The sequence below is a fragment of the Coregonus lavaretus genome, assembly GCF_964263955.1.
Source record: "Coregonus lavaretus genome assembly, chromosome: 28".
Classification (NCBI taxonomy): Eukaryota; Metazoa; Chordata; class Actinopteri; order Salmoniformes; family Salmonidae; genus Coregonus; species Coregonus lavaretus.
In genome coordinates this window covers 1,381,342-1,399,645 of record NC_140015.1, presented here as the reverse complement: position 1 = coordinate 1,399,645, position 18,304 = coordinate 1,381,342, and positions in this window count along the sequence as shown.

The following is an 18,304-nucleotide window of genomic DNA, read 5'->3' as shown; positions in this document are numbered from 1 at the left end:
TTCAGCATGCTTATAGGGAAGGATATTCAACAAGCATGGCACTTACACAAATGACTGATGATTGGCTGAGAGAAATTGATGATAAAAAGATTGTGGGTGCTTTTTTTGTTAGACTTCAGTGCGGCTTTTGACATTATCGATCATAGTCTGCTGCTGGAAAATATTGTGTGTTATGGCTTTACACCCCCTGCTATATTGTGGATAAAGAGTTACCTGTCTAACAGAACACAGAGGGTGTTCTTTAATGGAAGCCCCTCCAACATAATCCAGGTAGAATCAGGAATTCCCCAGGGCTGTCTAGGCCCCTTACTTTTTTCAATCTTTACTAACGACATGTCACTTGCTTTGAGTAAATTCAGTGTGTCTATGTAAGCAGATGACTCAACACTATACGCATCAGCTACTACAGCGAGTGAAATCACTGCAACACTTAACAAAGAGCTGCATTTAGTTTCGGAATGGGTGGCAAGGAATAAGTTAGTCCTAAATATTTCAAAAACTAAAAGCATTGTATTTGGGACAAATCATTAACTAAACCCCAACAAAATCTTGTAATAAATTATGTTGAAATTGAGCAAGTTGAGGTGTAACCTGGATTTTAAACTGTCATGTTCAAAACATGTTGATACAACAGTAGCTAAGATGGGGAGAAGTCTGTCCATAATAAAGCGCTGCTCTGCCTTTTTAACAACACTATCAACAAGGCAGGTCCTCAGGCCCTAGTTTTGTCACACCTGGACTACTGTTCAGTCGTGTCGTCAGGTGCCACAAAGAGGGACCTCGGAAAATTACAGTTGGCTTAGAACAGGGCAGCACGGCTGGCCCTTAAATGTACACGGAGAGTTAACAAAGCATGTACATCTCATGGCTCCATGTGGAGGAGAGATTGACCTCATCACTGCTTGTTTTTGTAAGAAGTGTTGACCTACTGAATGCACCGAGGTGTCCGTCTAAACTACTAGCACACAGCACGGACACCCATGCATACCCCACAAGACATGCCACCAGAGGTCTCTTCATAATCCCCAAGTCAAGAACAGACTATGGGAGGTGCACAGTACTACATAGAGCCATGACTACATGGAAATCTATTCCTCATCAGGTAACTGATGCAAGCAGTTGAATCTGAAAAATATATTTATACACCTTATAGAACAGCTGGGACTGTGAAGAGATACACAGGTACAGCCACGCATACGCACTCTACACACACACACACAAAGTTTGGACACACCTACTCATTCAAGGGTTTTTCTTTATTTTTACATTGTATAATAATAGTGAAGACATCAAAACTATGAAATAACACATGGAATCATGTAGTAACCAAAAAAGTGTTAAACAAATCAAAATACAGTGCTATGAAAAAGTATTTGCCCCCTTTCTAATTTTCTCTACTTTTGCATATTTGTGATACTGAATGTTATCAGATCTTCAACCAAAACCTAATATTAGATAAAGGGAACATAAGTGAACAAATAACACAACAATAATGGGACCCATCTAGTCCAAAAAGTTGACTCAAGTTTGCCAAAAAGCACCTGGATGATCATCAAGACTCTTGGAAGAACGTTCTATGGACAGATTATTCAAAAGTATAACTTTTTGGACGACATGGTTCCAGTAATGCCTGGCGATAACCAAACTCTGCATTCCACAGTAAGAACATCATACCAAAGGTCAAGCAAGATGGTGGTGGTGTGATGGTTTGGGGATGCTTTGCTGCCTCAGGACCTGGACGACTTGCCTTAATAGAAATAACCATGAATTCTGCTCTGTATCAGATAATTCTACAGGAGAATGTCAGACCATCCGTCTGTGAGCTGAAGCTGAAGCGCAGCTGGGTCATGCAGCAAGACAATGATCCAAAACACACAATCAAATCTACATGAAAATTGCTAAAAAGCAACAAATTGGAAGTTTTGGAATGGGCTAGTCAAAGTCCAGAACTAATCCCAATTGAGATGTTGTGGCAGGACTTGAAACGAGCAGTTCATGCTTGAAAACCCACACGTCACTGAGTTAAAGCAGTTCTGCATGGAAGAGTGAGCCAAAATTCCTCCACAGCGACGTGAGAGACTGATCAACAACTACAGGAAGCATTTGGTTGGAGTCATTGCAGCTAAAGGTGGCACAACCAGTTATTGAGTGTAAGGGGGCAATTACTTTTTCACACAGGGGAATTGGGTGTTGCATAACTTTGTTTATGAAATAAATATGTAATTGTTGTGTTATTTGTTCACTTATGTTCCCTTTATCTAATATTAGGTTTTGGTTGAAGATCTGATAACATTCAGTATCACAAATATGTAAAAGTAGAGAAAATTAGAAAGGGGGCAAATACTTTTTCATAGCACTGTATATTTTATATTTGAGATTCTTCAAATAGCGACCCTTTGCCTTGATGACAGCTGTGCACACTCTTGACATTCTCTCAACTAGCTTCATCTGGAATGCTTTTCCAACAGTCTTGAAGGAGTTCCCACATGCTGAGCACTTGTTGGCTGCTTTTCCTTCACTCTGCCATCCGACTCATCAGACCAGATAATCTTGTTTCTTATGATCTGAGAGTCCTTTAGGTGCAAACTCCAAGCGGGCTGTCATGTGCCTTTTATTGAGGAGTGTCTTCCATCTGGCCACTCTACCTTAAAGGCCTGATTGGTGGAGTGCTGTAGAGATCGTTGTCCTTCTGGAAGGTTTTCCCATCTCCACAGAGGAACTCTGGAGCTCTGTCAGAGTGACCATCGGGTTCTTGGTCACCTCCCTGACCAAGGCCCTTCTCCCCCGATTGCTCAGTTTGGCCAGGCGGCCTGCTCTAGGAAGAGTCTTGGTGGTTCCAAACTTATTTCATTTAAGAATGATGGAGGCCACTGTGTTCTTGGGGACCTTCAATGCTGCAGAAATGTATTCGTACCCTTCCCCAGATCTGTGCCTCGACACAATCCTGATTCGGAGCTCTACGGACAATTCCTTCAACCTCATGGCTTGGTTTTTGCTCTGACATGCACTGTCAACTGTGGGAGCTTATATAGACAGGTGTGTCCCTTTCCAAATCATGTCCAACGAATTTGAATTTACCACAGGTGGACTCCAATCAAGTTGTAGAAACATCTCAAGGATGATCAATGGAAACAGGATGCACCTGAGCTCAACTTCGAGTCTCATAGCAAAGTGTCTGAATACCTTGTAAATAGGGTATTTCTGTTTTGTTTTTTTAATACATTTGCAAAACTTTCTAACAACCTGTTTTCGCTTTGTCTTATGCAGTATTGTGTGTAGATTGCTGAGGATTTCTTTTTTTTTTAAATCAACTTTAGAATAAGGCTGTAACATAACAAAATGTGGAAAAAGGGAAGGGGTCTGAATACTTTCCCAATGCACTGTACTAACTGGGGGGAGAGAAGGGGAGGAGATTTATATAATTACAAAATGAACAACCAAACAAAAACAACAACTCATTTTCATGGCCGTCCTCCACTCCCGCTTCTGTCCGGTGCATACTTTAGCACCAGTCAGACTGCACCTCTCTCTACAACTGCACCTCCAGAGCGGTCGGGTCTCTTTGCAGCCCGGCAGAGGTATTCAGCCACGTTGGTTCCGACCTGTCTATTAGAGAATATGCTTATAAAAATGTTGAACCAATAACCATAAGACTCATCTTACGCACGCGCACACACACAAAATGTGACCTTTCCTATTGCTCAGAACATGCTATACTCCTAAATCTGTCGCTGTGTGCAGGATGTTAATCTGCATGGTGTTGAGTCTCTATCACTTTGTCCGTGGTTCACAATTTTTAAGACATACTTAATCTTTGACATCTATACTTAGAGGCTGTAAGTCAATGAATTACTTTCTGTCCTCGAGTATAGCTGAGCAGACATTCACCCTCCCAACTCGGTACATTGGTGGTGGGAGCAGCATTGGCAGCACCATCGGGCCATGTCGCCTTTTTTTATCTGGGGGAGAACTTTATAACAAGGTTAAGTGGAAAGTCAAATGGACATCTGAGATACTTTTATTTATTTCAATATGTTCCTGCACTAATCACGTCTGCCTCCAGCTCTGACAGCAGGTTCTCGGCATGAATATCCTTGCAGGCCAGACGCAGTATCTTTCCGGTGAAAACTGTTTTCAGTCATCTTTGTTGAACATCCAAAGTTGAGTGAATCAAAATCTGGAGCAATCCGGAGAACAGGTAGACACAAACAAATCTATGAATTTGTTTATCATTTAGATTAGAAGGGTAGATTGAAAGGTAGCACTTTCAATGGCAAAATGTAAGCTGTAATGCATATCATTATTGTACATTAATGAAACTGGCACAATAATATAAGTTATTGTCACTGGTGTAGAGAGGAGTAGGCAGGAGGCAGATGCAGGTTTATAACTACTGAATGTATTTAAGCACCATAGATCTAAGCGGGACGAAACCCAAAACTGTTGTGCTCAAAATATATCTTCATAAACAAAAAGTCACAGGGCGAACCCAAAGTGCAAAAATAAAGTACTCAGGAAATAGTAGGAGAGATTCCTCTCAGAAAAACAAGTAACATTTACAATTTACAAAAGTATACATTTAATCTATTTTTTTATTGTCCTATTATGATGGAACGGTCCCCAACCCTATATCCTAGACACCCACCTGAGCGACCCATACACCAAAGAGAAATCCCCATCTGTTTTATGGCCCTGCTGTAAGTTGCCTATATGCAGCCAAAACAGAAAGATAAATGCGGTCAGAGACCACTAGAGCAGCACTGCCCCCTCAAGATTCTGAGCCTGCCTGGCAGGGTTGGTCCTACAAAGCCAGAGCCCCCTGATGGGAGAGCATAATAATCAAAAGCTGCTAATGAGAACCTTGAGGACCTTGTACCTAGCCGGTGGGGATTCCGGTGGGGTGCCCCCACCCAGGTAGTGGCAGTGCTGGCAACACTAGCTGCAGTAACCGACGGGGAGGGGGTCACACTCGGACAATCAGAGAGGGGGCATATTATTGTGGCCCTGGTGGCACAAAATAATCAAAGGTCTGACTGCACAGAGATGCTTGGGAAAAATGGTTACAACGGGGACCAGAGTGTTTGTGTCTCAGGGGAAGAGTGTGGATCTGATCTCCATCACCTAGGACTTGACATGGGTTAATCAAATCTCACATTTTTGTCAATATTTGCTTAATCTTGCATGCTTTCTCAAACAGCTGTAACTGTACAGTTGAAGTCGGAAGTTTACATACACCTTAGCCAAATACATTTAAACTCAGTTGTTCACAATTCCTGACATTTAATCCTAGTAAAACTTCCCTGTCTTAGGTCAGTTAGGATCACCACTTTATTTTAAGAATGTGAAATGTCAGAATAATAGTAGAGAGAATGATTTATTTCAGCTTTTATTTCTTTCATCACATTCCCAGTGGGTCAGAAGTTTACATACACTCAATTAGTATTTGGTAACATTGCCTTTAAATTGTTTAACATACAGTGAGGGAAAAAAGTATTTGATCCCCTGCTGATTTTGTACGTTTGCCCACTGACAAAGACATGATCAGTCTACAATTTTAATGGTAGGTTTATTTGAACAGTGAGAGACAGAATAACAACAAAACATTTTTTTTGCATTTTAATGAGGAAAATAAGTATTTGACCCCTCTGCAAAACATGACTTAGTACTTGGTGGCAAAACTCTTGTTGGCAATCACAGAGTTCAGATGTTTCTTGTAGTTGGCCACCAGGTTTGCACACATCTCAGGAGGGATTTTGTCCCACTCCTCTTTGCACATCTTCTCCAAGTCATTAAGGTTTCGAGGCTGACGTTTGGCAACTCGAACCTTCAACTCCCTCCACAGATTTTCTATGGGATTAAGATCTGGAGACTGGCTAGGCCACTCCAGAACCTTAATGTGCTTCTTCTTGAGCCACTCCTTTGTTGCCTTGGCCGTGTGTTTTGAGTCATTGTCATGCTGGAATACCCATCCACGACCCATTTTCAATGCCCTGGCTGAGGGAAGGAGGTTCTCACCCAATATTTGACGGTACATGGCCCCGTCCATCGTCCCTTTGATGCGGTGAAGTTGTCCTAATCCCTTAGCATAAAAACACCCCCAAAGCATAAAGTTTCCACCTCCATGTTTGACGGTGGGGATGGTGTTCTTGGTGGTCATAGGCAGCATTCCTCCTCCTCCAAACACGGCGAGTTGAGTTGATGCCAAAGAGCTCGATTTTGGTCTCATCTGACCACAACACATTCACCCAGTTCTCCTCTGAATCATTCAGATGTTCATTGGCAAACTTCAGACGGCCCTGTATATGTGCTTTCTTGAGCAGGGGGACCTTGCGGGCGCTGCAGGATTTCAGTCCTTCGGCGTAGTGTGTTACCAATTGTTTTATTGGTGACTATGGTCCCAGCTGCCTTGAGATCATTGACAAGATCCTCCCGTGTAGTTCTGGACTGATTCCTCACCGTTCTCACTGATCATTGCAACTCCACGAGGTGAGATCTTCCCCCCCCCCCCCCCCCCACACACTGCTGCTACTCTCTGTTTATTATCTATGCATAGTCACTTTAATAACTCTACCTACATGTACATATTACCTCAATTACCTCGACAAACCGGTGCCCCCGCACATTGACTCGGTACCGGTACCCTGTATATAGCCTCACTATTGTTATTTTTTACTGCTGCTCTTTAAGTATTTGTTACAATATAAAATAATAATACGAAATAAAATTATTTCTTTGCTATTCTTTCTTAAAACTGCATTGTTGGTTAAGGGCTTGTAAGTAAGCATTTCACTGACTTCATCACGATTCAACCTTTATTTTTTTCGGCGTTCCCAGTTGTCTTGAAAGCACCATAAATCCAGAGAATGCCAGACTTTGATGACAAAGTTGGATGACAAAATGTGCCTATGAAGGACCGCCATGCCACCTTCCTGTTCAAGTGAGCACAGCACAACAAGGTGAGTCCAAAAATGTATTGTATGCTGCTGCATAAATGATATAATATGCCAGGGCGATATGTATACGGTAGCCAAGAAAGTAATACTAAGTGTATGTTGTGTAGTAAGCTGTTAGTAGCCCATGTGCCTCACCCTAATAATTCGGTCAATTTTCCCCTCATAATTTCACCTACTGTTCTGACTTGGTGGTGCACATGTAGAAAATAACCTGTTTCAGAGAAATGTAATCATCGAATACTGTAAGAGCTTTCATTGTCTGCTTATATGCCCCCTTTATTTATCCTACGGTTTGACTTGGTGTACAGGGAGAATACTGTAAGAACGGCCCATGTTCTGAATTCTGTCACTGTACATTTCAAAAGTGCTGAACAAATAGTTATATTGACTACTTCCGTCCTAGCTCGCTCATTAATGTCTTAATCGAAATTACGGATTGCCTCTAATCCACTTGTCGTCCCCTTATGCCATAGTTTGTACATCTCAATTGTCAGTAGAAACCACACTTGTTTAAGCAAGTCTGCCATATCAGCTGAATGAACTGTTTCGCTGCCAGACAAGGCTCTGCTGATAGCCAGGTGTAGCAGTGGTAAGGTGTTGGGACAGCTTTATGTAGGCCCTAACAGTTTGTGGGCACCATTTGTCACCATTATAGAGCAATTAATGTATTGTGTTATGTAGTGGCTTTGCTGGCATGCACCCCCCCCCCCCCCCCCCCCCAAAAAAAACTGTTTGCCCCACCAAGATTTACATGCTAAAATCGCCACTGCTATTACTGCAGCTGAAGCATCACCCAGGTGGGTGCTACACGGTCGGCAATGGAGGAGAGGCTACTATGGAGGAACTGGCAACGCCGGACAAAGCGATGGGCACTGATGAACAGCTCCTGGCTTGTCTGACAGACTGACTTTCTCCATCGATACGCCATCTGCTCAAGCCATACTTTTCCAAAGTGCCTCAACTCCATTCGTTTTCCATCTTTAATTTGTTGTTCATTGATGAAGTATGTATTTTGTTAACAAGAGGACCACAATTGAAATAAGTTTATAAACGTTTTTGTGTTATCCTCGATAATTTTTAAATGCATTGTGGTTGAATTGTTTTTTTAAATGGTCAAATAAATATCATTAAATGTTTTTGCCTTGATTTTTTTTGGTATCTGTGTCTCCCTGTCTCCGGATTTACAGACACCCAAATAACACCTATGTATATTTTGACATAGCCTTTTGATTAACGAGAGACATAATTCATCTTATTATTAGTATTATTTTGTGCTATAATTGGCTATTTACCTTGAAACATTATAATTATTATTTTCTTACATTGTTGTGGCTATAAACAAATCAAATCAAAATGTATTTGTCACGTGCACCGAATATAACTGGTGTAGACCTTACAGTGAAATGCTTACTTACAAGCCCTTAACCAACAATGCAGTTTTAAGAAAAATAAGTGTTAAGTAAAAAAATAGATAAATAAAAAATAATTAAAGAGCAGCAGTAAATAACAGTAGCTAAACGCAATGGTTAGGTCACTGAGGAAGAAGTCAGCTTGACATCGAAACGTCAGCGACCTGCTTGAATCCTGTACGATGGATTAAAGTGGAACTGACAGCATTTTAGCAACATGAAATCGTATTAAAATCTGTTAATTTACAGTGCCTTCGGAAAGTATTCAGATCCCTTGACTTTTTCCACATTTTGTTAGGTTACAGCCTTATTCTCAAATTGATTAAATTGTTTTTGCTCTGGCTGGGCCACTCATGGACATTCAGAGACTTGTCCCGAAGCAACTCCTGTGTTGTCTTGGCTGTGTGCTTATGGTCGTTGTCCTGTTGGAAGGTTAAACTTCACCCCAGTCTGAGGTCCTGAGCACTCTGGTGAAGGTTTTCATTAAGAATCTCTGTACTTTGCTCCGTTCATCTTTGCCTCGATCCTGACTAGTCTCCCAGTCCCTGCCGCTGAAAAACATCCCCATAGCATGATGCTGCCACCACCATGCTTCACCATATGGATGGTGCCAGGTTTCCTCCAAACGTGACGCTTGGCATTCAGGCCAAATAGTTCAATCTTGGTTTCATCAGACCAGAGAATCTTGTTTCTCATGGTCTGAGAGTCTTTAGGTGCCTTTTGGCAAACTCCAAGTGGGCTGTCATGTTGCTTTTACTGAGGAGTGGCTTCCGTGTGGCCACACTACCATAAAGGCCTGATTGGTGGAGTGCTGCAGAGATGGTTGTCCTTCTGGAAGGTTCTCTCATCTCCACAGAGGAACTCTAGAACTCTGTCAGAGTGACCATCGTGTTCTTGGTCACTTCCCTGACCAAGGCCCTTCTCTCCCGATTTCTCAGTTTGGCCGGGCGACCAGCTCTAGGAAGAGTCTTGGTGGTTCCAAATTTCTTCCATTTTAAGAATGATGGACGCCACTGTGTTCTTGGGGACCTTCAATGGGGCAGACATTTTTTGGTGCCCTTCCCCAGATCTGTGCCTCGACACAATCCTGTCTCGGAGCTCTACGGACAATTCCTTCGACCTCATGGCTTGGTTTTTGCTCTGACATGCACTGTCAACTGTGGGACCTTAAATAGACAGGTGTGTGCCTTTCCAAATCATGTCCAATCAATTGAATTTACCACAGGTGGACTCCAATCAAGTTATAGAAACATCTCAAGGATGATCAATGGGAACAGGATGCACCTGAGCTCAATTTAGAGTCTCATAGCAAAGGGTCTGAATACTTATGTAAATAATTATTTTAAATAAATGTGCAAACATTTCTAAAAACCTGTTTTCGCTTTGTCATTATGGGGTACTGTGTGTAGATTGCTGTGTATTTAAACAAAAAATCCATTTTAGAATAATGTACACCCCCAAGAAGAATATGATACCTATATGATCACTTTTTTGACAAGTGAGCACTTAGATATGGTCATTTTCATGTTCTCATAAATTCATAGAATGTTTGGGAATTACATATAGTAGGAATTTGTGAAAGTTCTATAGCAAGATAGAGTGGGAAAGCGGCTGTGCGTTTGGACAATTAAATAGACACTGCAGGAAATAAAACCGAATAAAAACATTTTCCCTGTTCAGGACCAGAGTGTGCCATAGCCAATCAGAGCTACAGTAGGACTATATGCAAATAAACCATTTGCCACACAGGCCTGCCATCATTTGAATACATTTGTATTGGTCACATACACCTGTTTGTGCTTCTAGCTCCGACAGTGCAGTAATATCTAACAATTTCACAACATATACCCAATCTAAGTGAGGAATGAATTAAGAATATATACAGTACCAGTCAAAGGTTTGGACACACCTACTCATTCAAGGGTTTTTCTTTATTTGAAATATTTTCTACATTGTAGAATAATAGTGAAGACATAAACGATGAAATAACATGTATGGAATCATGTAGTAACCAAAAAAGTGTTAAACAAATCAAAATATATTTGAGATTCTTCAAATAGCCACCCTCTGTTGCGCCTTCTTCGCCACACTGTCTGTGTGGGTGATCAATTTCAGTTTGTCAGTGATGTGTACGCCAAGGAACTTGAAGCTTTCCACCTACTCCAATGCGGTCCCGTCAATGTGGATAGGGGGGTGCACCCTCTGCTGTTTCCTGAAGTCCACGATCATCTCTCCTTTGTTTTGTTGACGTTGAGTGAGAGGTTATTTTCCTGGCACCACACTCCCAGAGCCCTCACTCCTCCCTGTAGGCTGTCTTGTCATTGTTGGTAATCAAGCCTACTACTGTTGTATCGTCTGCAAACTTGATGATTGAGTTGGAGGCGTGCTTGGCCACGCAGTCATGGGTGAACAGGGAGTATAGGAGTGGGCTGAGCACGCACCCTTGTGGGGCCCCAGTGTTGAGGATCAGTGAAGTGGAGGTGTTGTTTCCTACCTTCACCACCTGGGGGCGGCCCGTCAGGAAGTCTAGGACCCAGTTGCACAGGGCGGGGTTCAGACCCAGGGCCTCGAGCTTTGAACTGGACTGTGTGTTTACAGGCAGTAGCAACAGTGTGTCTTTAGTTCATTAGAACACATTCGCCAAAAGCCACAAAATACACCTGAATGGATTTCTGCAAATATGTAAATACCACAGGAGTCCTCTTACATTTGAAAAGGTAGGCTCTCTCTCCCTCAGTTATGCACATCAACAACCATAAGTTCAACAACTAATGCTTGCCAGATGAGTTAAACATCTAACGAGGGAACATTAGATAAACCCTCTCAAACTCTTTCAGCTAGTTGGTCATCAAAATTGCACTGAACGGTCTAAGTCACTGCATTGCAGTGCTTGAGGCATCACTACAGACCCGGGTTCGATCCCAGACTGTGTCACAACCGGCAGTAACCGGGAGTCCCATAGGGCGGTGCACAATTGGCCCAGTGTCGGTCGGGTTAGGGGAGGGTTTGGGGGGGGCTTTACTTGGCTCATCGCACTCTAGCGACTCCTTGTTGCAGGCCGGGCGCCTGCAGGCTGACATCGGTCGTCAGTTGAACAGTGTTCCTCCGACACATTGGTGTGGCTGGCTTCCGTGTTAAGCGGGCGGGTGTTAAGGAGCGCGGTTTGGCGGGTCATATTTTGGAGAGCGCATGAATCGACCTTCGCCTCTCCCGAGCCCGTTAGGGAGTTGCAGCGATGAGACAAGATCGTAATTGGATATGATGAAATTGGGGAGAAAAAGGGGGGTAAAATACAAAAACATAAAATGCACTTTTAAACGATGGGGAATAGTAGCCTGCTCGTCCTTCTGCAGCTTGCCTGCCAATGCATGCTTGTCCCAACCCACGTTTTGACAACTGAATGGGAACTTGCCTGCCTGCCCGCCCATTTGATCAACGCCAAATACATTTGATTGACAAAAAAAAAAGTGTTAAACAAATCTAAATATATTTTAGATTTTAGATTCTTCAAAGTAGCCACCCTTTGACTTGACAGCTTTGCACACTCGTGGCATTCTCTCAACCAGCTTCATGAGGTAGTCACCTGGAATTCATTTCAATTAACAGGTGTGCATTTTTAAAAGTTAATTTGTGGAATTTCTTTCCTTCTTAATGCGTTGAGCCAATCAGTTGTGTTGTGACAAGGTAGGGGTGGTATACAGAATATAGCCCTATTTGGTAAAATACCAAGTCCATATTATGGCAAGAACAGCTCAAATAAGCAAAGAGAAACGACAGTCCATCATTACTTTAAGACATAAAGGTCAGTCAATCCGGAACATTTCAAGAACTTTGAACGTTTCTTCAAGTGCAGTCGCAAAAACATCAAGCGCTATGATGAAACTGGCTCTCATCAGGACCGCCACAGGAAACGAAGACCCAGAGTTACCTCTGCTGCAGAGGATAAGTTCATTAGAGTTACCAGCCTCAGAAATTGCAGCCCAAATAAATGCTTCACAATGTTCAGAGGGACTGTGTGAATCAGGCCTTCATGGTCGAATTGCTGCAAAGAAACCACTACTAAAGGACACCAATAAGAAGAGACTTGCTTGGGCTAAGAAACACGAGCAATGGACATTAGACAGGGGAAAATCTGTCCTTTGGTCTGAGTCCAAATGTGAGATTTCTGGTTCCAACCGCCGTGTCTTTGTGAGATGAAGAGTAGGTGAACAGATGATCTCCGCATATGTGGTTCCCACCTTGAAGCATGAAGGAGGAGGTGCGATGGTGCTTTGCTGGTGACACTGTCAGTGATCTATTTAGAGTTCAAGGCACACTTAACCAGCATGGCTACCACAGCATTCTGCAGCAATACGCCATCCATCTGGTTTGCGCTTAGTGGGACTATCATTTGTTTTTCAACAGGACAATGACCCAACACACCTCCAGGCTTTGTAAGGGCTATTTGACCAAGAAGGAGAGTGATGGAGTGCTGCATCAGATAACCTGGCCTCAGGGACGGCTTGTTCAATAGGGCGATATGGGCGACGCACTGCCAAACGGGAAAAGGAAGGGATTTTTTTTCTAATCAATTATATCACGGCAACAGTAGTTATCAGTGTTGTAATCTGATCTGACTGCCACTAAATGTCAAATCAGGCTAAAGTCGTGCTTCAAATGGCCCCGCCCGTTTTTGGGGCGATTTCAGTCAGGTTGAAAATCGCCCAGAAGTCTCTCATAGCCTGTCATGTAAAATCTATTTTTTTCAAATTTCAAAGCTCTCAATACATTCTCTATGGGTGTCTGTGGGCTTGCACTTACGCGCTTTCGTCATACGTGACGTAACCATGAACGTAACTAAGACAATAGCGGCTAGCAGCGGCTCTGTTGCGACCTGCAGTGTGGCGTTATTTTATGTTTTTAATTTGTAGACTTAGTTTACAAACATTCTGCCAACCATGGATTTCCAGTGGTTGGTTTTGGACTGATCTTGTTGATCGTGTACATACCCGCTACGAACGGACTAAATAATGAAAACGCTGCTGGCAGCGGAATCCCAATACAGCTGGGAGACTTGGCTGGATGACAGAGTCCCGGACAGAGAAGTGGAGCCGGCCGGCTTCACCCTGGTCAGAGCGGACCGCGATCCTGGTAAGAGAGCGACTCTGTACCCCGACATTGAACTGCTTTCTGTTGAACTTGTGTCATCCGTGAGTTCCCCCAATTGTTTGTTACCGTTGTGTACTGTTGATAATCACAAGTTTACTGGAGAACTGAGACCAAGTAGAGACTTTGGACAGGGTGGATATGGTATAATAAAGGCAGTTTATTCAGAGGTAAAGATATCTGGAATCGCGTGCACGGACTCGTTCGTTAAACTCTTAGGGAGCTATCTGAAGAGAGCCCCGAAAACATTGTGTGCAGACATTTTATACAATAAATGATGTAGGTTGAATCTAGTAGTTCTGATCTTCTGATTGGTCCTGATGAGTTGGGCGAGGTCCCCTCCACTGTTGCATTGGCTCTGAGTCGGGTTCTCTGTCTTCAAATGTTCAGCCTAAAGAGAGGGGATTTTTGTGTGTGTGTGTGTGTGTGTGTGTGTGTTTAACAGTGATTATGTGTGTGTGTGTGTGTGTTATCAGTGATGATGTGTGTGTGTGTGTGTGTGTGTGTGTGTGTGTGTGTGTGTGTGTGTGTGTGTGTGTGTGTCCTCAGAGCAAGAACTCGTGAGTTGGAAGAACTGAGAGACCTATGGCGTGGGTGTTGTCCTTGGCCACCTGCTGACAAGGCTGACAAGATAGGACTCTTTTGTCCATTGTTATAGGATAGGAACAGCATTGATTGAAAACAAACGCCCAACACAAAATGGGTCATGCACAAGATTTTAGTCAGACCAAGCTATAACATTATATATTTACTACGACAGTACATTCAACCAAAAGCTAATATAACAAAGGCATCAGAGATTATTTATAATCTGTCACAGAAACTGGAATCCATCTCCCCAGATCAGTCAATAAATGCTTCTGGTATTGACTTATATGCTGCCCCTGTCTTCATGTTGTTGCTGGACATATCTTTTTTAAAATGTGTGTAGGTCACCTAAATCATCAGAAAAATTGCCCCTCCTGAGAATTTTTTCAGGAGCCGCCACTGCCTGGCCTCCACAATCACCCAACCCCAACCCAATTGAGATGGTTTGGGATGAGTTGGACCGCAGAGTGAAGGAAAAGCAGCCAACAAGTGCTCAGCATATGTGGGAACTCCTTCAAGACTGTTGGAAAAGCATTCCAGGTGAAGCTGGTTGAGAGAATGCCAAGAGTGTGCAAAGCTGTCATCAAGGCAAAGGGTGGCTACTTTGAAGAATCTAAAATATATTTTGATTTGTTTAACACCTTTTTGGTTACTACATGATTCCATATGTGTTATTTCATAGTTTTGATGTCTTCACTATTATTCTACAATGTAGAAAATAGTAAAATAAAGAAAAACCCTTGAATGAGTAGGTGTGTCCAAACTTTTGACTGGTACTGTATGTTAACTGTGGATAACGGTGAAGTTCAGCATAACTAGCTAGCTAGCGAAGTTGTTACCCAATGAAAAACGATATGAGGGGGAAATGTCGGTCACTCACCCACTCCTCCAATGACATGACATCCTCCCAGCAGCTAGCTAGCTAACGTTAAGCTCTGTGATTTTAGCTTTCTAAATAAATAGGTAGTTACATAAATAGATACACTAGCCCAGGGGTGTCAAACTCAATCAGCGCACAGGCCATATTGAAACAACACAACAAATTTGCGGGCCAGATAGCCTATTTATTTTTACAAAATACTGTGCAACCTCGACCCAAACTGGCCATTGTTTTATTTGTAAAAATATGGCCCTTTTATAGTGTCCACTTACATCGGCTTGCGAAAGTATTCACCCCACTTGCCATTTTTCCTATTTTGTTGCCTTACAACCTGGAATTAAAATTGATTTTTTGGGGGTTTGTATCATTTGATTTACACAACCCTGATCTGTAATTCTCCACAACTTTGTCCCTGACATGTTTGGATAGCTCCTTGGTCTTCATAGTGCCGCTTGCTTGTTGGTGCCCCTCGCTTAGTGGTGTTGCAGACTCTGGGGCCTTTCAGAACAGGTGTTTATATACTGAGATCCTATGACACTTAGATTGCACACAGCTGAACTTTATTTATTAATTATGTGATTTCTGAAGATAATTGGTTGCACCAGATCTTATTTAGGGGATTCATAGCAAAGGGGGTGAATACATATGCATGCACCACTTTTCCGTTATTTATTTTTTCGATTTCTTTTAATTTCACTTCACCAATTTGGACTATTTTCTGTATGTCCATTACATGAAATCCAAATTAAAATCCATTTAAATTACAGGTTGTAATGCAACAAAATAGGAAAAACTCCAAGGGGGATGAATACTTTTGCAAGGCACTGTACTTTTGCAAGGCAACATATTAAAATAAAATAGATAAATAATATTTGTCCAGCCTTTGCTGCTATGCTTGCAGATGTGCATGATATGCTGTGACCCTAATTTAAAAGTATTTAATAACTCCAAATAACAAAGGTTGCTATAGGTTGTTGTAACATTTAAACGGAAGAAATGGTGTTCATTTTTTTGCACTGCATGGATCACAGGTGCGGTTGAATGCATTATTGCTGTATGGTGCACTCAAAATGTATTGTAGCTGAGTAGCCAACCTTGGCTACTGCTCAAATGTTGCTGTAATAGGCCTACATGTTACTCTTTTGCATGGTGTTTTGTTGCAGGTTTAGTTTTTTGGTTATTCATTAAAGTACTTAAGTAAAAAATACTTTAAAGTACTACTTAAGTAGTTTTTTGGGGTATCTGTACTTTACTATTCATATCTTTGACAACTTTTACTTTTACTCCACTACATGCCTAAAGAAAATAATGTACTTTTTACTCCATACATTTTCCATGACACCCAAAAATACTCATTACATTTTGAATGCTTAGCAGGACAGGAACATGGTCCAATTCACACACTTATCAAGAGAACATCCCTGGTCATCCCTACTCTGATCTGGCGGACTCACTAAACGCAAATTGTTCGTTTGTAAATGATGTCTGAGTGTTGGAATGTGCCCCTGGCTATCCGTAAAGTTTAAAAACATGAAAATGGTGCCGTCTGGTTCGCTTAATATAAGGAATTTGAAATGATTAATACTTTTACTTTTACTACTTAAGTATAATTTAGCAATTACATTTACTTTTGATACTTAAGTATATTTAAAACCAAATACTTTTAGACTTTTCCTCAAATAGTATTTTACTGGGTGAATTTCACTTTTACTTGAGTCATTTTCAGTTAAGGTATCTTTACTTTTACTCAAGTATTACCATTAACTGCTTTTTCCACCACTGTTCATCGTCACGCTTTAAAAACCGAAGCCAGGCTGCAACATTTTAGGAGCCTAGCTAGGACTGTGGCATGTCTGTACACATTCCCTCCACTGCAGCGCTGTAAATGTAACACACGAAAGCAGCGCAATTGAAGTTACATTACATTTACATTTTAGTCATTTAGCAGACGCTCTTATCCAGAGCGACTTACAGGAGCAATTAGGGTTAAGTGCCTTGCTCAAGGGCACATTTACGTCATTTAGCAGACGCTCTTATCCAGAGCGACTACAAATTGGTGCATTCACCCTATAGCCAGTGGGATAACCACTTTACAATTATACTTTTTTTTTTTGGGGGGGGGGGGGGGTGGGGGGGGGGTAGAAGGATTACTTTATCCTATCCCAGGTGTTCCTTAAAGAGGTGGGGTTTCAAATGTCTCCGGAAGGTGGTGAGTGACTCCGCTGTCCTGGCGTCGTGAGGGAGCTTGTTCCACCATTGGGGTGCCAGAGCAGCGAACAGTTTTGACTGGGCTGAGCGGGAACTATGCTTCCGCAGAGGAAGGGGAGCCAGCAGGCCAGAGGTGGATGAACGCAATGCCCTCGTTTGGGTGTAGGGACTGATCAGAGCCTGAAGGTACGGAGGTGCCGTTCCCCTCACTGCTCCATAGGCAAGCACCATGGTCTTGTAACGGATGCGAGCTTCAACTGGAAGCCAGTGGAGTGTGCGGAGGAGGGGGGTGACGTGAGAGAACTTGGGAAGGTTGAACACCAGACGGGCTGCAGCATTCTGGATGAGTTGTAGGGGTTTAATGGCACAGGCAGGGAGCCCAGCCAACAGCGAGTTGCAGTAATCCAGACGGGAGATGACAAGTGCCTGGATTAGGACCTGTGCCGCTTCCTGTGTAAGGCAGGGTCGTACTCTCCGAATGTTGTAGAGCATGAACCTGCAGGATCGGGTCACCGCCTTGATGTTAGCGGAGAACGACAGGGTGTTGTCCAGGGTCACGCCAAGGCTCTTCGCACTCTGGGAGGAGGACACAACGGAGTTGTCAACCGTGATGGCGAGATCATGGAACGGGCAGTCCTTCCCCGGGAGGAAGAGCAGCTCCGTCTTGCCAGGGTTCAGCTTGAGGTAGTTGAATTAACTATACAAGTGCATCAGGCTGTAATTTCATAAAGTAGATGACTCAACTGTTGACTCATTTATACTCGCTTATGTGTCCTATTCGGCCCGCCGCCCTTGTGTTTGACACATGTATGCTAGCCTAGTAGCCATGTTATGACTGACTTGTGATGATTGCCCTTGTTAGTTTGATTGTATTGACATTCCCAGCCTTAGCTACAATCGTCCGTTTTTGTTCAAAATATTGAGTAATTGAAACTGAAACAGAGCATCCCGAATGGGTGGAGGCAGCAAACAATGTACCTGGCCAGCTGTGATTTCCAACCTGATAGCAATATTTTTGGGACTAGCAAGAAATGCATTGGTGAATTATATGAATCATGCATTGAACTGTATCCATCTATTCTGCCAACAATGCCTTACTGTACGTCATGGAATTGTGAGTC